Raw genomic sequence first — 23,770 nt, forward strand, 5'->3', positions numbered from 1 at the left:
GGACGGATCCAAGGAGCCTGCAGGTGTGTGTGCCCTACCAAAAGGGATTTCCACACTTCATCCTGCTGCTCTGCAATGGTCTCGTCCCGGTCCAGCAAGGTCAAATTTCCTGGCAGCCTGCTTTCTTCCAAGAATAGCCAGTCTTGTGCTGCAGCCTGCCATCCCTGGGCACCAGAAAGACCAAAGCCGTACTGCTTAGCTCACATGAGCAGTGAGGGGAGGAGGGAGGAAGAGTTCACTTGAGAGGGAAGAAGAGTTCACGCTCAACACTATTGACCACAGCAGGGCCTATATGCCCACCAATTAACGGAAGTTGCAGCACCTTGAGAGGCACCAATTTCACTGCAGCAAATTTGTCAAATTTTTTAAGCAAAAACTGAAGGAAATTAAGTGAGATAGACATAAAGTGTTAAATTAATTCCTGGTACATTGATTTGCAGGAGCTGCATTTAAAATAGACCTGGCCTATAAAACATAATATGACAGTAAATAAACATAGTCATAAATGATTTGGTTTGGAGGTTAAAATGAGGTTTTAAAATGAGGGAGGCTGTTCACACTGATATTTTGTTTCAGCAGAACCAATATGTGCTCATTCTCTTCCTAAAAATCCCATCACAGCCCTGAGCATACTCTTCTGCCCTCCTGTGCTCCTGCCTGACCCTGGGACAGTGCAGCTCTGGGACCTCTGATCAAGCTGCTCGGAGAAGAGCTGTGTGAGGGAGGACTGTGAGGAGGTTTGTCAGGGCTTTTCCCCACTTGCTTCAGAGTTGATTTTAGCTCACTTCACCCTTGGTGCTTCCTGAGCTACACTGCAAACATGTTTATGTCTGACCATGTACCTCGCTCACCCTGACCCACAGACTGACTTCCCGCCTGCACCTCAGCCCTGCCCCCTCATCATCACAAATACACTGATGTTCAGGACCATTGGCTGCCCTGCGGCTGCTGGGGCAGTGGGACAAGCCCTGGCTGACAGGTCCTGCCCTGACAGCCCCTATGGGGGCTGGCCCTCGCTGCTCCTGGATAAATCCTGCCATCCAGATTTGTAATTTCCAAGGCAAAAATCTGTGCATCTTGCTTTGAGCATTAACACAACAGCCACATGCCAGCATCATCACATTTTAGTCCATGCCCTCACAGGACACTCAATTCTTTGTAGTAAAAATATTAGATTTGGACCCATTATTCAAGGTGCTACACAGGGTTGACAAGTTCCCTTCCAATGTCCCTTAAAGGTTTTCAGCTTAGGAGTGAAACTGGCTTGCTTGCCATTATTCAGCATGTACTTATCATCCTCTGTTACCGCAAACTATTCCCAATGCCAGTTCTCAACTCTCAGTTCCCTGCCAGCCACATAGCCAACTGAACGGGGCAGTGCAAAAAACCAAAAAGTTCTTCCTAAGTCTTGCAGGTATCACATGTTTCCCCGGTGATTTTAAATCTTGACGTTAGGTTACCTATATCAAAAATGTTTTGCAATGCAGTCAGTGGAATTTTATTGATAGACTAGCAAGTTTTAAGGACCAAAGATAAGTTTGGTGTAACGCTACCAAAGCCACTTAAAACTGTGCCTTGGGTTTCACTTATCCTAATGTTTAGTCTTAACTTCAAGGGCAAATTTTGACCTCCAGTAAATGAGCACAATCAGGATTCGCCCCGGTTCACATCAACAGCAACCCTAAACACCTCATGGGGACTCTGCCCCTACAGGCATACAGTGTTAGCAGCATCAGGGCTGTAAGAAAAATGACAGAGTATGGGTCCAGCTGGCTTCATGCTCACTTGTGCCAGCAAGCACACACTGGTGGCATCTTCGCTGAAACAAATTAGCTGGGGTAAACTGAAGCCTTGCTGTAGTTCTTTCCACTAATTTCCAAGTACAGCTACTGGCTCCTGATTTTGATCAGAGCTGTCTGCGCTCATTACATTTGTAGTGCATGTATGCATTTATTGTACACTCACCTGCCTAATTAGTTGCCTACATGATTGTACCATGGCTCGTTCATCTTATTTCTCTTTTTGTCCCCCAGTTTTGATGATCTTGCCCATTGCCTCTTGTTCCAAATTACACTGTAAACCCATAGGGTGGAAAGAGCTTTCTCCTGCTGCCCACGCAACACCTGGCGCAGTGTGGGACCTGGTCTGTCGCTAGGGCAAGTCAGCACTTTCACAACAGGGGGTAATAAATAACAGAAAGAAAGTGCAACTGAACCCAAACTTCCTTGTGGTTCCGGGATTTTGGCTATTAAAGCTTTGAGATAAGACACTCCGGCTGGCGAGCTGAGGGAAAAGCATGGAACACCTGCAGCTTTTGAACAGATTCATATTATTCATATAATAAGCTAGGGACTTATTAGCCCCCAGACCCTTTAAAAACCTTTGGGTTTTGTGAGTGACCCAGAAAATGCTTTTTTGGTATCAGATTTTCTGGGAATTCCTTGCTAAGTAAAAGCACCACATTTCAAAACCTTAGTGTCTTGTGATGGCCTGTTTGTTTTGGTTGCAAGGGATTGAGTTTCATCTTGTTCAGTACATAGTAGTTGCTGTTGGAGTGATGGTATCTTTTTTAAGTTGCCTGTAATTAAAGTTGTTTTATAATAATGCATGCGCTCCCAGTTAGGATGGAAGTGATGTTTACAGGTTTAGTCTCTTTCACACAAATTTCCGCTCAGGTGCATATCCTGCCTAGAGCTAACAAAAGAAAATCTTTCAGTAGAAATGAACTGGTAGGAGTAAATGGTAATTAATTAAACAGCCCCATGGGAAGGCCGGAGTGTGATTATGTACTGTTGTTTCTTTCTTCCAATAGCTTTTACCTTTCATTTTTTTCCACTTGTAGTCTTTTTAAAAAAGATTCTTTTTATGACTCCTCTTAAAGCTGTTGTTCCTTGCCTAGAAAAAAAGGGAAAAAGTTGAGGATGTATTACAAATACTTCTTTAATGACATAAGTATCTGAACATCTGTGTGAAGCTTTCTGCTGTGCTCCCAGAAACACAAACGTAACCACCCAGAAAGAGGGGAGAAACAGTGGTTTTCATCTACCATCGTGTCTCATGGTTGGGACACCTCCAGGGTATGACAAGAACAAGGAATAAACCACCCCATCCAAACACTGCAGATCTTGTTTGCAGATTATCTATAAACACAGCAGCATCAGAGAGCTCCCACAGCTGAGAACATCATGAACACAGCCCTGCCCATCTCCGGCATGCCCTTGTTGTCAGGGCTTGAAAGTGGATCAATACAAAACAGATTGTGATGGCCTGATTTCTTTCTGTGCCACATCTCCATTAAGCTCTTGACAGCACATGACTGTCAGTGAAATAGCCGGGGCTGCCCTCTCTCTGCCAGAGCCAAGGTCCTTACTCTGTCTGTCCAGTGCCTTCCAGAAGCATCGCGTGGCCAACTCCAGGGACTTACCTCACCGAAACGTACAGTATGCTGTTAGACGACCCTACAGGAGAGAAAAACGCATCTGTACTAGTCAGTCCTATAGTTTCTATTGTAATTTCCAGTGTGTGCACACCCGCAAAGCAAGCACCGTCATTTGAGGTAGAAATTACAGCAGGGCAGAAACAAACCACCTAAGAAGTCTAATATGCACATGTGGAGAAGATTAAGATGTTCATATTTAATGAAGGGGTGCAAAGTAACACCATGAAAAACTAATTGTTGTGTATATTCACAGTGATATTCTAACTCTCAGAATTAGGGTCTCCAATGTCTTTATCCAGGCACTAGACTGGACATCGTTAAAACCTGGCAACAAGAGACATGCCAGCATGGAAAAGGACCCGACCATATGCAAGGTAATTTCTGTCTGATATCCGTGATTCACTACAGAAAGTGGTAGATATCAGCAAACACTGTCTGTTTCTTAACATATGGCAATGTTATTTCAAGAATATTGTTTTGCAACTTCTACAGACTTGATTCTGCTTCACAGAAACTTCACCCATGTCTTTAAAATCTGAGAGAAAGAACCCACCAATTACCATATGGGCCTCAAAGCTAGGACCTAGTAGAATTACACAGTCTTTCAAACTCCTGAGGCCATTTATTATTAAGACATCATGTATTAACTTGGCATGCAAATTATCATATCACCTAGACATGCTGGAGGAAATTTTCAGACTGAAATGTCTTTCCTCGTGTTAGGTTCCCATGCACCTCAAAATGGCAATCACTTAAATCAATCACTTAAAGCAAGTTTTCTTCTTCAAAAACAGGATTCTGGGATGTTCAGACAAATGAGCTGTAGGAGAAAACACAACATTGCCTAACTCAAACTAGGTACAATGTACTATAATTGCCACATATTCTCATCATAAGGAGCACCCCAGTAAAGATGATGAACTATTGTAATCAATTAGTTTTCGTCTCTGTGCAGATAACCAATCTCTAGGCGAAACTCTGGCTTCTCCAGGTCTTCTTTTCAATACCCAACACTGCACGATGGCCATAGAGCATTAATATTTCTTCTAGTACTTCTGAAGTCCTGTTTCCAAGGAAGCAACTGTGGGAAATTCAGTTTTGAACAGAATACGTTAAATCCTTCCACTTTTTACTCTATAAATTCTTCTATGCCTTGAAATAAAATTATACTCTGCACTTCTACAGCATCTTCTGCTTGAGGATCTCACAGTGGTTATTAATTAATGTTAAGGAATTATGCTTTTAGTGGCACAGTACCACAGATAAAAGAACTGGGCTGTAGTGGGGCTAAATGATTTCCACTACCTCCTTGAGAGCGGGGATCAGGGCTGACAGAGAGTGCAAAACCATGAGTCCCAGCCTAATGCCTCCACTACAGGATACCCTTTACATTTGTTTGAAAGACTCTGCTGCCATAGTGAGAGTCTGGGCTAAAGCCCAAGATAATAATTTCACTGATTTCAATGGGTCTTGGGTTAAACTCTAAAGTTGGGGGTTTTTTTCAGTATGGATTATACCTGCCATCTATACAGTATGCTTGAGGTTTTCAAAAACATGTGCTAGTAAGCCTTCTGTTTAGGTATTTTGCTCACAGACAACGTGGTTTGAGGGTTTTTTTTCCCCTTAAGAATGGAATTTCTCTATCACATTTGTGATATAAGGCATTTTCTCTCTTTCCTGTGAATGTAACTCTTTTCTATTCATTAATTTATTTAAAGAAATACTCCTCGGGAATTACTCACAGAAAAAAGTCCTCATCAGTGCAAGAAGCTGTATCTCACTGAGCAAATTATAGTACAGTGAAACCGCCAAAATGTTCAGAACTTTTATAGATCAAAACAGCGCTACATAAAATGCAGAAATTCAGGGCAACAATCCAAAAAGGTTCACCAGTGGCCACAGGACTTATACGTATATATTTACATTTTATATATACACACACACACACGTATAAAACCACCTCTTTAACCAAGAAGCAGTCAGGAAAGTTAGTAATTTGATCATCACATTTGCCTGCACTTGTACATAACAAGCCAAAGGAACATGCAAGGGCTGCATTTCTGAGTCAAGCCTTAATACAAGGTCTGCACTGAGCATGTCCTTAGGAAGTTGCACTATCACAGAACCCACAGTGGCACTTATTGTTCAACACCGTAGACTTGTGAAGGAAGTCATATAACCACTGGGTACGAAAATTCATTAAGGAGGGTTCTGAACAGCCCTATCCTCCCTGGCCAAATACCTCTGTCTCGAAGAAAGCAAGGAGGTCTACCTGGCTTTCTTACCCACTTGACTCATCCTCCTTCATGCTCCTGCAGTGCCACGTTCCCCTCACACAGAACAAAACCAAAGCAAAAGGAATGAAAAATCTCCCTCCTTGACTTCCAGTGAGGGAGCCTATGATAGTTGGGAGAAAAGAAAGCTCACCCATTTCCAAGCGCGGCCTGGCATGGCTCAGTAGAGGGTTCTGGCACGGCTCAGTAGAGGGTTCTGGCACAAAGGATGACTTACAGCCTCTATCTAGCCAATCACCAGCACATACTCCCACCTTCTTCTGGTTTTCTGAGGTCTTCTGACCTCACCATGTCGCAGAATGCAGGACTTGTGGTCTCTCAGCCCTCTGAGAGAAGGACCCTGGTGACATGGCATGAGCCCCACAACTCTTTGCATGGGGAAACAAACCCCAAGATCTGAAGGAGCAACTCCAAAAGATACCTATGCTGAGATTTGTGTTGTCCACTTCAAAATCAATGGTGTTCCCCCATTCCTGACAGTTTTCAATTCCAAAAACTATCACAGTGAGCAAAAATTATTCACAGAGCTTTCATTTATGTAACAAATGAGGATGTGGTTTCAAAAGGGTCATGCACTGACCTAGCCCTAATCCCACTGCAACCTATGGCAGAGCTCCAGTTGATGCCAGCGGGAGTAGAATTAACATGGTGGGAAATTATTTTGAAAATCGGATGGAAAAAAACTCTGAACCACATCTGGTCTCCCTTTCCCCCTCTCTTCACACATCCACACCTTTCTCTTGGTCTCACTAGCTGTGGTGAAATGATGCACTAATTGGTTCTGCATGGACAAGACCACATTGAGGGAGATGTGTTGCCGTAATCTAATCTAATTAAAATAATTCTCAGGTCTGAGTGAGCTTTTAAATAAAAAAATAAAACAGCCCTTGACAATTGATGGTTGCTGTGAAAATGACTGAAAGCAATGAGTAATTTCAATCCAAGCTGGGTTCCTAGCTCATTTGCCTTTCCATCTGCATATCTTTTAAATCCTAATTATATGTAATCAACAGTATAAGCAACATGATTCTTCTTGTAGTTGACAAATTCATGGGTTCATTTTGCATAGTTTCAGATACATACATACCAATGAATATATACACTCGTTCTACCTGAGAGAGTTTTACATCAGGTAATTACAACTTAGCTCAATTTAAAATGCTCTCAAAACAAGTACAGCGTCTTTTAGATCCACGAAGCTAATTTAAGAAGCCAGTGGGCATGATTAGGTCAGCCCAACAATGAAGGCTGGCTGGGAATTAAAAGGAAGGCCACAGATGCGTGACTTTATTTTTGGCTGGACTTTCCCAGCAGGGTGTTTCTACATTACATCAAAACTAGTAATCCATCTGGGTGCAGAATAAGGCAGATCAGCCCTTTTTCAAAGTGACCAGAAAGGCTGTGTTACGAGTGCATCATCCACATGTAGCCACCAAAACCAGGGCCAAATTTTTAGGGTTTCTGAGCATCCGCCCTTCTAATCCACTCCACTCTTTGGGAGGAGCCCAACGCACCGGAGATGACATGACTTACCTTGAAGGATTATCGACACTGACAGGGATGAAGACCAAAGCAGACCATACGCCTACCGTACCGGTGGATCCAATAAACTGCCATGGTGCTACTCATCTTTCTCATGTCTGTCAGGCAGCAGCAGCTGCTCCTGCAAGGCAGGCAAGCTGGGACCAGAGGTGACCCTGGCATGGGCCATGCCCTCACCCATGGGGACCGTCCCCTGGGGGCTGAACATGCGGGCAGAGACGGGGCTGGTAACGGGGCCCATGGGCAGCCCCAGGCATGGTGAGGGGATGGGCCAGGTTCAGGGTCCAGCCAGGGATCCCAGCCAGGAGCAGCAGGAGATGGGGCCAGAGATAGGTCCTTCCTTTTGCTGCTGCCAAGCAGTCCAAAGGATGCCTACCCACAGCTCATAACTACATTTTGATTAAGACTCAACCGCCCCCCCCACATGATTATCATTAACAGGTCAATGCTGCACATACATGAAATGAAGTTTCATTTTTTTAGGTGACCTTTTGAATGTGCAGGTTAAAAGATAAACGTTGACCAACTCTCAGGGCATTTTCCTGCTCTTTCCAAGCTATTTTTCACAGGCACAGGTGAAGGTGAATAACTACTACCAGCTCCAATGCTATTTCACTGCTCTTGGCAAACCAATTTTAGTCATAAGAATCATAATTAACCCTCTGCATTTACGACAGTATTTTGCATGTTGTAACTGGGGTGAAGACATGAACAGGTCTTCATAGCACCCTTTGCCTGTCAGGTATTGTGATCCTGATTCTACAGGTGAAGAAGCTGAGCATATTTACCCCAGCAGTCAATATGGCTTCAGACAGCGAATCAGACCCCACCTTGTTAATCACATAGGGGTCTTGTCTACATCAGGGTCATGGTACACTGGGAGAACTCAGGAAGGACATATGTAAGCAAGACAATTATTGTCCCATTTTTGTAATATGGACCTTTTCAAAAGTCAGCCTCACTCTTCACCTATAAAAGGGAATATAATCTCAGTGTTTGACTACCCTGTGAATCACATAAAGTACAAAGTATAAGGTGTGTGAGATCAGTTCTGTCCTCGTACTCTAGACAGTTCTTGCTGATTCTTCTCCACTATGCTGAGATCTCATCTGGTTTTTAATATTTTTTTAATAAAGCTAAAGAATTCATAAGTGATGAAGTTAACATCCTGGGACAATGTACAAAATATGTACCTGTCATAAACTAATAGTGTAATAAAAAAATTCACGTGTCTGAATATACTATGAATAGAATATGTATGACCATGTTGAAAACAAATGTAGCTGATATTTAGTGCATAGATCACCTCAAATTTCCCTTCAGATGAAACTTCTGCTGTTTACAAAGCTTGAAAAATAAAAACTTAAGCAGTGGGTGTTATGAAAGTCTTGTTCTTATTTCTATATGTCAGCTTTTCCACATTAATCAATTGTCCAGACTTGTTTCCACTGCACTTCCTTGGAGGATTTTTCCAATTCTGGGCTTGTCTCCACTTCTGATTAGCACATATATGACTGAAATAACTGACTTCTTTTTAAGTATCTCTGTTCAGACTGAGGAGCATAACTGTAGGCATCTGAGTTCGAAAAAGATTGGCCTAAAGGCTGAAGCATTTCTGGGTTTGTTTAAGGAAATCACTATGTTCACTATGCAGAAACAGCTGCAGAAAACCTGTCTGATCGCTTCAGGAGTGCTGAACCAGAGTTTCTCCCAGACTGGGCCAAAGAAGGTAGCAAAAAGATTCCTGGACCCTTCCCACTCTGTGTCAGGAATTATCTAGTTAATTCATTTACCCTAATAGGTAATTCAATTGAATTGAATTGAACCCTCCCTTGTGCATGAGCTGTGCACCGGGGCTGGTGCTCACACCACCCGGGGTAGAAGAGTCCCCAGTTTGCCCCACGGACCTGGCAGGGACACCACAGTGGTCACTGGAGCCAGAGACAGGTTTATCTGCCACCCCACCTCCCATTCCCCTCTTCCCTGCCATAGCCTCGGCATTGTTTGAACTCCCAGTGAAACACCTGGGTAGTGGCTATAGCACCAGGGGAAGGTGAGACACAGGATTAATGGCTCCAGGAAGCAACGCAAGTCCCCTGGTCCTACCATGGCCTCCTTGATTTGTTATCCATTATAGGTTGCCTCTGAAAGAGAAAGAAAGAAGCTGAGCTGAAGTATCTGGTCCTAGACCTGTTTATCAGAGCATATTTCTACTGCTCAGTCATGCCTAGATCTGAATGTCAGGAAGGTGAAAGCACCAAGGCATTTATTCCCCCGTGAAAGCTTGGGGCTGTGGGATTAAGCAAAGAATAAACTTGACCCAGTCAGAACAGTCTCCACTAAAAAAGTTGGTAGATAATAGTGAAAATGTTTAATATTGCCACCAATATGACATCTGCCAAAACCGTAAGTTTTTACAGTGGGCTACAAAATCAAAGTTCACAGCACCAGGCCAAATCAATAGCCAAGAGATTGTAGCACACTGCACGCTGCACTGTCAAGCAGGAAACACTACAGGCATGGCAGTCCCCCCACTGAAAGTGCTTGAGGCAGAGTGTCAGACTTCTAGGCTCTTCCCCACAAGAGAAGAGCATCTGGTGGGTCAGAAGGAGACCAGTGCCAGCTGCTTTGGTTGGGGGTCAGCCACGGCCTGAGCTAAGTGCACAGACTCTGAAACAATGCAGTGGGTTCTCCTGTTACTAACTTATATTCACCAGTCCATATTCTTGATTACACCCTGTTTGGACTTTGTTCTGCATATTTATTTTGTCAGTGAGTCAATCTGATATTCTAATATCAGTGGTAACAGGTAAGTTGTTCCTGTAACTATCATAAAGATGTTGTATGCTTGTGAATGGGGAGAAAGACCCTGAAACCACATCTCTATGACAAATGATGTAAACCCTTCATGGTAAATGATCGTAATATTTTGGGAATACTCTGGATGCTGAGAGCTAATAGGTCACTACCCACCAAAGCAAGGAGAAAAATAATTATGCACCCAATCTTACTCCTGTTCCACAAGCAGCTCAAATTTCTAATCTGAAGTCAAGCATCATTTTAGCAAGAGGGCACAGCAGAGTCTGGTTCTCCATGCCGTTCTGGAGCTGCAGCCAGGCTTGCGCAACCCTTGCAGTTAGTACTGACAATGAACTGTTATATACCTGCCTATACATAACACTAATGTGATCATTTAGGTCATGCCTGGAGGAATCAGTCATGATCACAGGCTCCCTTTACTAATCTCTGTACAGGTGCACACTATGTATTAGCCCTTTCCACACAGATCTTCCTTACTAAGAAATATATCTATGTAACTTTATTACCTTCCTCTCAAGTAAATGTGCTTAACATGGTTACTGTGTTTACTTACCTCAGTAGTCTCAGTGTGTATGCATTCAAATAATCCTGCACGGATGGTCATGTCTGTGGATGGTTGACATCCTCTTTAATCTTATTTCTGGGATGATGGAGAATTCGGATGGTGCCTGGGATTTGTGTAGTTACACAGTAAGGTGGAAAATTTCACCCTAAAGGAATTACCTAGTATTATTTACACAGTTTATTCAGTGAATCAATTTATCCTAAATATGTATGCAGCATGCTTTATCTAATGCAGATAGGTATGTTGTTTTGAAGACCAGTTTTGTTTTGCAGATTTGCAATTCACCATGTCAGTTAGGTAGTGAGCCAGAAAAGTCCTCATTTTTGTACTTGATTTGTTTGTATTACTGGAGTTTATTTTGTCTCTTGTGACCTTGCTCTTCCCCATAAGAGTATCTACTTTGATTAGCGTGATGGCACTTCCTTGTCTATTTTCCACTCTGTGCTTAATATTTTACCTCTTCGTTCTTTTTCTTCTCTATCCATGGCTCCCTATCAGTGTGAATAAAATACAGTGCTTGCATGACATCAGTCTGAGCTACAATTTTCTGTCATGAACTGTGAGTCCCTCACATCTGGATGCAGGTGCTTCCAACACTACTTCAGTGACATCTTGACACTACAGTTCTGTTTCTCAGTTTTGTGTTTCTTTCATGACCACTCTCATGACCACCACCATTCTGATATCAACAAATCAGAAGGGGCAACAGTTGACTTTTTGCAAGGAGTAATTTATCCTGATTAGAAAAATAATGACCGTAAGCAGAAAAGCCTTCCCACCCCCAGCAGCTGCTGTTTCCCTTCACTTAGGCAGGGGTTAGTTCCTTTTTAGTTTCTTTCAAAAGTGATCTTCACTTCAACAAGCTTGTTTTTTTCACTCCCATCCTGGTCTAAATCCTTGTGCTTCAGCCAGGAATCCGTAAATCTTTATTACCTCAGGCACTTCTCTTTCTGCTTTCATCAAGTGTTTATTTGTATGATAATACTTCAATACCTTAAATCACTGCTAAGTCATTTATCATAATAAATGGCATTTCTTTAATGTTATGTCCCTGTTCTCCCACCTTATCTCCAGTTTGTTTGTTCAGATTGTAAGCTCTTAGATATTGCGGCCAGAATTTCCAAGAGGGATCAGTTCGTTCTGTGCTTTTTAACCTGAAGAGGGCTCAGCATACCGGTTTACAATGGGCGATAGGACAGCCCTACCATTATGCCACATCAGCCTATGTGAAAAGCAGTTCAAAACACAGAAGTGCTGCAGTAAGGCTGCAGCTTCTCCCCATGTCCTCCTACAGGGGAAGGCAGAGCAACCAGCGAAGTCTTATGAATGATCTGTATGATACTCTCACTTCCACAGGCAGTATCCACAAGAGCATCCTGGTTTACCAGCTGTTGTCAGTAACTGCCAGGGATAGTTGCAAAGTGATAAGAGATCCTTCCTAAAACTAACCAACGTTACTGAACTTATCTCTCTTGCTTCCCCATTTGAAACATTTGATGAGGAACTTCCTTGCCTGGGACGACTAGCAGTGATATTCCCCTGAACACAAGGGAACAGAAGATCATTAGGAAACATGGGAAGTTCATGACCATTTGGAAAAAATGCAGCAACAACCTACCCACAGCAAGAACTAACAAAATGCTTTTTTTTCCTTTCCCCTTCCTCTGCATTTGCAGCCACTACATCTAACAGCTCCCTCCCTGCCCACCAGTGCAAGCATCTCACAGACAAATATGCCTCTATCACATCACCTTCCCTATCCACTAAATCTTCTCACAGTTTGCCATCAATGGGTGGCACTTTCCCAGACCCTAAGAGGCACTTTGGCAGGGCTGTGCTCAGTCTCTGGAGAGGCTCCCTGGTCCTAGTCTTCAACTCCCCCACTTAATTCAGCTATGGATACTTCAGTCTAATGAGTGATGTTAACAGGAAGAGGTTGGCAAGAGCTGATTCACCACTGCTGCTAATCTCTGCCATTCTGCAGGCTCCGCTTGTCCCCAGAGATCTTGTCCGTACTAGTGTTGAAAGCTATGGCTGAGGTGACATCTGCTCAGACAAGTGCCTTGCCCTGGCTGCAACCATCCTGACTGTGATGGCAAAGCTCATGTGTGGGCTTTGTCCCCTTTCATAGCCAGATGTACAGGCCTGGTGAGCCACCACTGGAAAGGGCCAGAGTGAGAACTGCAATGGGTAACCAGGGAGTATGGCCATGAGCCAGAGTCTGACTTGACAGCAGAGCTGTTACACCTCTCCCACAGACACGGGCCTTGGGGGAGGGAAGGAAGGGAGGATGGAGGGACACAGAAATCCTCCAGGAAAGTGCTTGACCTCAGCAGTGGCACCTTCTCGCTCTTACGCCAGACCCTTTTTTCTACTACTGGGCTTTGCTGGCTGGTCGGTTCGGCACTGAGGGAGCAGTTCTGATTGGCTCCATGTGCATTACGACATGAACTCAGGAGAGCATCCGTAAATGCATCTCCTTGGTCCTTACCTGTATTTCTGCTCACTCCCAGATGGGACAGAGAGATCTCTCCCCTCAGGATCTGCAGGCCACAGGGCTTACTTATTTGCATGGTTTTTATTCTCTTTAGCATGAGAGTTTGTTTGCCATATAATAAAGATGGAGCTGATTAAAGCATGTCTGGACCTGGACTAGTACGTCATTGCAACCCCTTGGAACTGGCAGCATTAGACAATCCTCCACACCCCAGGTGGATCTTCTCTTATGGGCCTAATTATACCTACCTTGCTATCCACTGCACTGACATGAATCATAAATGTCTTTACGGGCATACATGCTGATGTACTGCATAATTGCATAGACACTGCTCCTCACAGGCCAGATTTTCCCTGGTGAACAGCACTGGCGGCTCCTGCTGCTAGCAGAGAAAGCAGAATGTGGCAGTCCTGCCCTGCTGCAGTGAGGGACGTTGAGTAGGCAACCGCACTGCTGTCGCTTGCACGCTGTGTGAGGAGAGGCCATTTGGATGGCCACATCCCACCCTTTCCTGCAGGAAGGATTTTATCCTGAAAATTCAATAGGGTTTGAAGTTGTTAGAGCCCTAATTTCAGCCCTGTGGCATATCAATCATGGAATCATAAAATCATAGAATACCAGGTTGGAAAGGACCTCAAGGATCATCTGGTCCCGAGAGGGAGCTGATGGGCAACCCTTTAAGACACTTAAAGAAAGCACGTAAAGCAACTTCAACTACTGCTTGTTGGCAAATGTCAGCATGGTTAACCTGTGACCAGTAAATATTCACACTCCAGGGGCCGGGAAGAGCCCACACATCTGCATACGGCTTCTGTGTCTCCCTAGGGGCCTCGAAAAGAAAGCAAAGACCATCTCTTCTGGATGTAAAAAAGCAGCACTGGTCTTAGATGCCTGGAGGGAATGAGACGTACAGCCATGGTGGGGCTGAGGCTGCTCCCAGCTGATAGTTCATGGAGGGTATACAAAGGAGATGTAGTCACCACTGTAGAGCACACACCAGGTTTCCCATGCACAGGACCAGTAACCATCAGCTCTAGGTGATAAGTGATATTTGTCCCTGCCTCTGTCTCCACTGAAGCAAGGCGGAGGGAGAAATGACCTCCAGAGGGAAGGAGCTTGACCCTGCTGGCTGTGAGGAGGGGTGGGAGGGTCACCACCCTCCTTCCATCTCCTTGTAGCAGAGTCCTTGTCGTGCAGAGAAATTCTGACGGGGAAGACAGTCTCCTGAGACTCAAACTCCCTCAATGAACATCCCCAAAGGGCCAAAACAGCTCAATGGCTCTTCTGTGGGCAAAGAGCCTGAAGACAGTGCTGCTCCTTGTCCTTCCTGAGCAGCTAGACCGTATAGCCATGTGGTTTAGAAACTGGATCTCTTATTTTCTTTATGGGGTTGGAGGAAGCTAACTAGCGTATAGCAGTTGTCAAAGGCTTATGTTTCAAGATCCAGAGACACTGTTGTTGAAGGCCAGCCTCGGGGGACACGAGGGAAAGGGATTCATTATGTGAAAATTGCAGTATCTCAGGAGACTTAGGGTTACAAATGCCAACACTTTCTCTGTCACTCAAAATTTGGATTCTCCACAGTGATTTCAAGGTGAAAATATCTGGGGCCTATTACTTATTTCCTGAACATCCAATACCTCTTTATAAACACTGTGATTCAATACTGTTCCCACATGTGAATACCCAGCAAAGCCTGGGATGCAAAGAACAGTGTCAACCTGCATGAGCCCAGACATTTATGTGTAGAGAAGAGCCTCTAAAAATCCCAACCCCAGGGGTTTCCAGAAACAGGAAAATGAATGCAACCACTAAAAGAAAAAAAGATGCAAGTGTCATTCCCAAAATCTTAAAAGAGTTAAATTTGCTCTTTATTGATTTATCCAGCTGGCTTATAAAGAAAAAAATTAATGAGTCTTTTTTTTACAAGAAGTATTTTAAACAGTTTTAAAAATCTGTCTTTCTCCTCTCCTCTCCCTTCCTGACATAAATATTACATTCATAAATCTAACCTGTGATAAAATCCTCTCCTAATTTATAGGATCAAGTCCCCAGAAGACACCGTCGCCTGTGAAGTTTTGCCAACTATCCATCTAAGCCTGGTACTGTGAGCGTTTCACACCACTTCTTGTGACTTGCTCCATTCCTAAATTAGTTTTAAAGTATTGTGCCTCTGGTGGTTTTTCATGAGACTTCCTCAGGCACAGCTTCCACAGGGTTTCATTAAAAAAAAAAAAAAGGCGTTTAGTGCTGCTTACCTAGAGGCAATTTGCCAGTCTCTAAAGACAGGCATTTCCCATAACATCCTGCCTTATTTAACCAGCCTCTTTATCACCTTGATATTGAAAGCAAACAGAGGAATGTATGATGAAAATCATTTTTAACAAGCTGCCCTTACCAGTAAGTGAGTTTGACTCAAACCCACAATTCTTCAGCACTTGCACTACTGACAAGCCTGGAATCTGAACCGTGAGACCAATAAATATTGTAAGATGATTCCCAGATCCAAAGACCCTGGGCAGGACAAACTTTGGGAATGAGATCCATCACAAGCAATGTATAAATTCTGCACTCCAGTTTCCTCAGAAGACAGGCTACTTCCTAGCTTCCCTTGCTCTTTTCAACTTTCTGTGATTTAAACAACCTTTTAAAAATTATACAGTTCTTACTGTTAAATTATGAATAAATAATATGACTTCTCCTGCCCTTTAAGAAATCTTTTCCCTGTATACAACTTGCTTAAAAGAGCATTGACTTATTTTGGAAAAAAATGTACTGAGAATTTATAGTCAATTTGAGTCTGATCATTACCTATAAATCTCTTTTGACATGACTGTTTCCTATGTAATACTCTCCCATTAGTTCAGCCAAGGCTCCAAGTAGCCTGGCTGATCAGGCTACTTCAGTTTTCACATCTGATTTTTTCTTCTTCTTCTTCTTTTTTTGCCATACATCTCAACTTTATACTACCAGTGTCTAGTCCCTAATCAGTATGTTGAATAACGTTCACTGAAGGCCTAGAGTCCCTTTACACATCTGCAGACTCATCCCCATTCCCCTGCAGACCTCTCAGATCACCTGAACTGCAGTCTTTTGGTAACTAGAAGCTTCCAAACTTTCAAAGACCTTTTCTTCAGACAGCGTATTTCCATCCTCTCAAAATGGCCTGAATGATGCTGCCTAATATGTCCCTCTGAAACGCAGACAAAGCAACATTTGTCACATTATTCCCCCAGCTGGTTATTGAGTTGAAAGGGATGGAAAGAAATCTTGGAAATTGGCCCAGAAGGCCAATCGTATCCTGGGCTGCATCCAAAGAAGCGTGGCCAGCAGGTCGAGGGAGGGGATTCTGCCCCTCTACTCTGCTCTGGTGAGACCCCACCTGGAGTACTGCGTCCAGCTCTGGAGCCCTCAGCATAAGAAAGACATGGACCTGTTGGAGCAGGTCCAGAAGAGGGCCACAAAAATGATGAGGGGGATGGAACACCTCTCCTCTGAAGAAAGGCCGAGAGAGTTGGGGTTGTTCAGCCTGGAGAAGAGAAGGCTTTGGGGAGACCTTATTGCAGCCTATCAGTACTTAAAGGGGGCTTATAAAAAAGATGGTGGCAGACTTTTTAGCAGGGCCTGTGGCAACAGGACAAGGGGAAATGGCTTTAAACTAAAGGGGGGTAGATCTAGATATAAGGAAGAAAGTTTTTACAATGAGGGTGGTGAAACACTGGAACAAGTTGCCCAGAAAGGTGGTGGATGCCCCGTCCCTGGAAACATTTAAGATCAGGTTGGACGGGGCTCTGAGCAACCTGATCTAGTTGAAGATGTCCCTGCCCATGGCAGGGGGGTTGGACTAGATGATCTTTAAAGGTCCCTTCCAACCCAAACTATTCTATGATTCTATGATTTTAAATCTCTACAGTTGGATTTTCTCCAAGTGTTTTCTGTTACAGCTTTAATGGCGCTACATCAGAAATGAACTGGCACGTATACAATTGGTCGGTGTATACCATCAGCCTGGTGTGAGGCTGACCTGCAGAAGAGTGGAGCTGGTGCAGCCCATCTTCTACATCACATCTAGATGATAAAAATAAGGAGAAGAAAAAAAAAGACATATCATGCATTAAGGATCATGTTGTAAGGAAAGTGTTAGACATGACCCAAAGTACCAGCCCACATAGACAGGTTATGTTAAAAAAATCTCTGTAGTGTCTTTATTGATTGTAATTAATCCTGCAGGACCTTTTTCACACTGGCTAAGCCTGCTACCAGCAGTATGCATGGCAAAGGTGGCACACAGGCCTACTTAAAATGCTGCTAGCCCAGGGCTAGGAGCCGCAGGCCCTGGCATCCTGCAATGTCCATTGATGTGAGTGAGTTCACACTCAGCGGGAGGTGGGAGCTCAGGTCTTGCACAGAAGCAAGCTACTTCCAAGCAGCTGAGAGTGGATCCTTGTTTCGTGGAAAAGCAGCATCGCCAGGGTCCTCCTGAGTTCCTATGCATATACATAATCACTAATCTGGGGTAAAAAATACAGTCTCTTATATTACCCTTCAAACCTTTTAAAGCAACTTTATATATGTCAAATATAGGACAAATATATCACGTAGAAGACAACCAAGGAACATAATGTTGATTATCAAGTTATTACAATCCATACTATATTTTCTAATCTGATAGTTCTTCAGGAATGAACATGATAGTGTTACTCAGGTCTGATTTTTTCCCCACTGAAGCCAACAGTAGCAAAACTACTGATTTCAGCTGAAAGCACAGTGTACTCGCATGGCCCATGAGTAAAGCTACACTGCTAGTCTCCAACTTCCAGCATTATCAACTCTTGCATCTCTGTCACAAATCTCAGTATATTTAGGAAAGAAAGCTAAAGCTCTTAGACTCACATGATCAGGAGATCAGGTTTTATTTAAAAAATTAAACACAAAAATAATCTTGGCTTTCCAGCTTGCAGAGGAAAGCTTGAAAACATGAGACTCCAAACTTGGTGAGAAAAGTCTTAAAATGTCTTATGCTTTAGGTGTCTTGATTTTTTAGCTCTGTCTCATTAAGAGCCTACATGTAGAACTACAAAACTATGTTCCTAATGAATATGTGTGTGGCAGACACTCAGTGAATAGTTTTCCCAATAAAAAGCAGATTTTGGAAGCATGACAAGGGTCCCCTAATCACCACTACCCAATTCAGTTTATGAGTGGTGGCCAAGCACTCCAGCAGACTTTAGGAAGGTTTGGATGTTAGCAGTAATTACACAACATATCTGGATACAGTCAGCCTGTGTTCATTATACAGCAATGATATTAATCCCCTAAGATCCCACAGCCTTTATAAAATATTGAGCACTTAGGGGTAGGAAAACTGTTCCTATTAACTTTTTTGTCCAGTCTGATTTTTATTGTCTTTTTATGTTAGGCCCTCTTTAGACCACTTTGGCAGTAAATATCCTCCTAAAGACTTTTTATACTGCCACTGGAAGTGTAAAGAAGTCTGGCTGTAAATGAGAATCAGGTCCAGTGAGTCCAAACAAAAATGCAAAAAGAAACCAAATACTTCTAAGGTTTAATCACCTTTAGCATAAATCGACCCCATACAGGAACAATAACAGCATGTTTCCAGCCATCCAACACCGGATTGTTTCTCCAGTTGTCCCCTTTAATTAGCATTTCTGTCCCCTGGTGCTCTTGGTTTATTACTTCAGTTGTAAACAGGACATTATTCAAGACTGTTTCAGGCTAATTGCACCACAAATATTAAGAGTCTGGCTGTTAAGTGGTCATAAATGAGTCTTTGTAACTACTGGATGGTTAGTAAAAATCATGAAATGCAATTGTTGCATGTAAATACAAGTGAGCAGTGTAACATTTTATAATGATGACTACTTAATTGAAATTTAGGTCCAACACTTCTGGATTTCTGACAATATTGCCATATTTGTAGCAACTGGCTTTTGAAAGCAAATTCTCTGTTTTTCTTCCTCCCTAAGAAATTCTGTGTTAGATTCAACCCCAGGTACACAAACTGAATGCACCTAGACTACCAGTTGCCTTGAGAAACTCAGTCTTGGCTCCTTAGCATGAGCGCCTTATTTGGAGGACCTGGGCCTCAAAGGCAATGAGCACCCTCAGAAGCTGCGAGCTCTGCAGTTACTCAGCATCTCTGAAAAGGGCTAAACCTACACAATGCTGTAGAGATAGCTCCCAGCCCTCTGCCAGGGCCAAACTTGGTTTAGAGACAGTACTCCAGAGAAATTTTTGAGTAAGTTCTGGAGCACAGCAAGGAAGAAATCCTGAGCCTGAACAGGATTAGTTCAGGCATTAGTTCAGGATTACCTGTGAGCTCTGGGATAGTGCAACATGTTGGCACAGTGCAGGTATGGCCAGGTTTGCTCAGCCCAGCTCTATCAACTTTCGTCTCACCATTTTTTATGTTATTAGTCACCATTAGCTGTTATATGGCCAACACAGGCTACGCTTTTTCCTAGAAGAATTCTGTGCGTAACACAGCGAAGCAGTGCAGGATCGACAGACAGCTGTGTCACAGATGTCCTAGGCAGCAACATAAACACCCAGAGCCACAGAGTAATGAGGATGCTGTGGTTTATAAAGTTCACTAGCATGTGCTCCAAGGAAAAATGTGAATGCCAGCAATGGGATAACACAAGCAGTAAAATACGTTTCAGTAACTATCACTAGTGAAAATTTTCTTCAAGTGATCCTGCCTTAGAACAAATTAGTTGACAACTAATTATGTAGCGACAGCTCTTGAGCTCATATAATCCCTGTCCAATTGCACCAAGTGAGGAGTGAGGACTTGTCCCACAAGTCATTATACAAACAAACAATTTAACATGTTGTTCTATTGTATTTAACCCAATGCTGTTGCAATCAGAATATTTCAGTGAGTAAACCCAAGTATTTTAAACCAGAAACAAGATAGCTCGAAGGGCTAGATAAATCCCCAACATAAACATTTCTAATGGTGTCTTCATTTGTGAAGTGACTTGTTATAATGCTGACTAATTGGTTTGCAAATTTTGCTGTGGGTTCTTTTTCTTATCTCACCTACATTTTGTTGGCAAAATCCAAACAAGCATTAAGCTCCTAATGTCATCAACTAGTTGCTACAAGAAGCTGTGACCCTTTAAACTCCATAATCCTTAGGGCAGTAGCAAACTCCTCTGCTGCATTAGCTCGTAAGGCCTCTTTTTTAATTAGAATTGTATTGAATGGACTAAAAATCCCGATCTCAGCTTCCAGTTACCATTCCCATTGATTCCCATATCAGGAAGGACATGGGAGCTACAGAAAAGAATATGGCCCACTCCCTCTGCCTGGAGAAGGAGGGTGTTTGCTTGACACCTGGCCTTATGTTTGATATCCAACAGGGTGCAAAGTTAATCCCATTCCCACAAGCTACTACAAAGTGAAACAAAGTGTGCTCATGAAGCCCAAAAATGCATGTGTTACATTCTTTTCAGGACTTCTTAAATAATCACTGAGGAATTCTTCAGATAGCTATCCTCACAAACCCTTCTGAAAGCAGAAATTGTCACAGAGAGAGGCGAAGCATCAGATCACTAGAGGTTCCTGACTTGCATGATTTTCCACAGGAGTAAAATGAAACACCTCTAATCACCTGGGTCCAAGTGATTTGATTGCACAAGGAGGCTTTGTCAGGAGCAGGAATTATGGCCACTCCTCTCCAGTCCCAAGCTAATGACATAACCCACTGGACTGTCTTTCCTTATCCAGAGCTTGCCATTGAGTTCAGGCTTTGGTATTGCTGTTGCAAGTACAGTTAATAACTTTAAAATAAATTAATAAACAACAGGATCTCCTGCGGAGTTCTTCTCTCTAAGTGGTGGCACGGGAAGCGTGTAGTGCAATAAGAAATAATTGAAACAAAGAACCTCTTTTTTATCAAGCTATTTAGCATTTTGGCATCCTTCCAAATACATTTCCTATAATTGGAAACATTAAATTGCCTGATTTAAATCTGCATTCCCCTCTCAAGCACATGGTCACATTGAGGGATATGGCATTGTTCATGAGTCAGGCTCTAACAGGAGAGCAAGTTGGGAGGATATGATGCTGTTATGTTCTACTGAAAGAACTAGGTGAGGGGTTTTTTGCAGAGAATAGTTTCCTGAAAAATATTGTTTCAGCGATATCCATACATAATGTAAGCAAAACAAAAAAAAATCTGAACAATTTATCTTGACCTATCCATTTCAAAAGTGCAAAAACATGTAATATTTTATACAGACTAGGAAAAGTATTTTTCTTTTTACCCTTTAACCTCCAAGCCTAAACACTATACAAAATGTATTATTTAGGAATGAAAGAAATATGTTGGTCCTACCTGGGTAATTTCTTTTTGCTTCCATTTCAATTCCCCAAGAAAACTAAACACATTTTGTTTCAGCTAAATACAAACTGTTCTTCTTTTTTTTTTTTTTGTTCAGTCAGGTCAGACAAACTAAAAAGTCAATTACTAGACAGCTCTAAAACAGATACTAATAAGAAACCCTTCTACTAATGCTCCAGGTGCAGTAATGCGCTGAAAGGTTTTTGTGTAAACACAGTGTTGTTGTATACAGGGGGACGCCTCCAGCGCCTGTTCGATCACTGACTTCTTTATCTGTATTATGTGCCTTATTCCTTTGACTCATATTCTAAGGTTTGTACCATGTACTATAATTCCTTTGGCTTTCTATTCTACCGGGGGTAACAGCATCGGCAAACTCTGACCTCCCAACAAATTTCACCCCCGAGCACTCTCATGGGCTGATCAGTAGCACAAGTTCACAGAGTGGGGCAGGATCAGACATGTCATTGCCATGAGACGTGGGCAAAAACATCTTAGAAAGAGACGAAGTGGAAGGGAACAGGAGCCAAAGCTGAAAAAGAAAGATATTTAACAGTAATAGAGACAGGCTATAAACGCCAGCCACATGAAGAGCAAAAAAGAAGTCAGGGAAGTGTTTGTAAGTAAATATGGAAAGAAGAGTGGGAAGAGTGAGAACAGAAGCAGCAAGAAGAAAGGCATGCACCCTTTCAGACAGATGGCCATAGCTTTGGCTAGTGAAACTTCAAGATCGATATACCCTGGGCTGAAAGGGCAGAATGAGAGTCCCAGCAGGGACACATGCACTCCCTGTTTCTCTAGAATACCCCAGCAGACGTGGCCTCTCCAGCACATTGCAAATGCTGCTTATTTGGTGAAATTTCCGCAGGAAAATGAAGAGGTATTCCTGTGAATGTGCATGGCAAGAAGCTGGTTTTGTAGCTAATTCATGGACTATATTGAGGAGAGTCACGCTGTTTGTCCAAAAGTTTGTTTTTAATGCTTATGAAATGTTGCTAGGTTTTAACACTGTCAAGTCACCTAAAAGCATCTTTTAATGATTACTTATTGTATCTCAAACAACAAATAGAAGAAGCCCCAAAAACTCCTATATTTCTTATGAGATGGGGAAGCATGGCAAGAAAGAGGTCTGTGAAGGAAGCACTGAGGGAAGAGATATGGGCTTCTGTACATATGCAAGTTAGTCCAGATGTAGGTCTGGGTATAAATTAAATTTAGAGTAAAGAAAAGAAATATCACTATTTTCCTATAGAAAATCTTTGCAGGCTGAAGTCTCTGCCATCAAAAAAAAAAAAAAGGTAAAAATGCTGTTGGCTTGGAAAAGGAGGAAGAAAGTTGCTTTGTGTTTGTACTCACTAACCAACCTCAGGGATGACTCTCTCCAAGGCTTATTCTGCTTCCTTTTACACATACATTTGTTTTCAGAACAGGATTTTCATTTTAAAACTGTCATTGAGTAGCATTACTCACTCAAAATATTAAGACTTTTTAAGTAGCCCATTGAGAATGTGTTGGTTTGGATCCTGAAAGTTAAGGTCTGTAGTATGACTTTGCTCTCTTAATGCTTTTCTACAGAGATTCATTATCTGGATTTTCCTCTGATTGGGCCAATAGGTTATAATTCTTAAGAACTACAAAACTCAGGAGGACCAAAGCCTGGGTTTCTCAGGAGACAGCTAATTGCTGACTGAGCTTTTCACCTCTAACCCTGATTATCTGCCACTGGAGATCATAAAAATAACAACCCAGTAACACCTTCAGTAATTCTATCTACCTTACCCCTCCATCTCATCCCAAAGAAGGAGCTGGGTAGTCTGCTCCTTTCTCATTTCTCAGCATCCCAGATCCATGGGCTCATATATCAGCTGTTCATATATCATCCCTCACTCATATATCAGCTGTTCTTCCCTGGTACCTCAGAGAAGAATGCTGCCTTCCACATGTCTTGGTAGGTAAGGATTGTTGCTTGGAGGTCTTCTGCCCCTGAGTGCCCCTGTCCCTTCCAGCTGTGCTCATGAGTGATTCTGGGAGGAAACATTAAACAGGTTCACACCACTGCAACATGCAACCACCAGGTAATTGCTAATCCATTAAGAGATTTGTTAAAAGCAAAAATGCTTTTAGCATTTTTAACCTAGAGATACAGCTGCTGACTTTGTAAGACCCTGACTCCCCACTTGAGAGCGAGGGGAGGGCATTACCAGGTATGCTGCACAGGAACCAATCTCCTCTGCATCGA

Source organism: Pygoscelis adeliae, unplaced genomic scaffold (genome assembly GCF_000699105.1).
Source record: "Pygoscelis adeliae isolate BGI_AS28 unplaced genomic scaffold, ASM69910v1 Scaffold77, whole genome shotgun sequence".
Lineage (NCBI taxonomy): Eukaryota > Metazoa > Chordata > Aves > Sphenisciformes > Spheniscidae > Pygoscelis > Pygoscelis adeliae.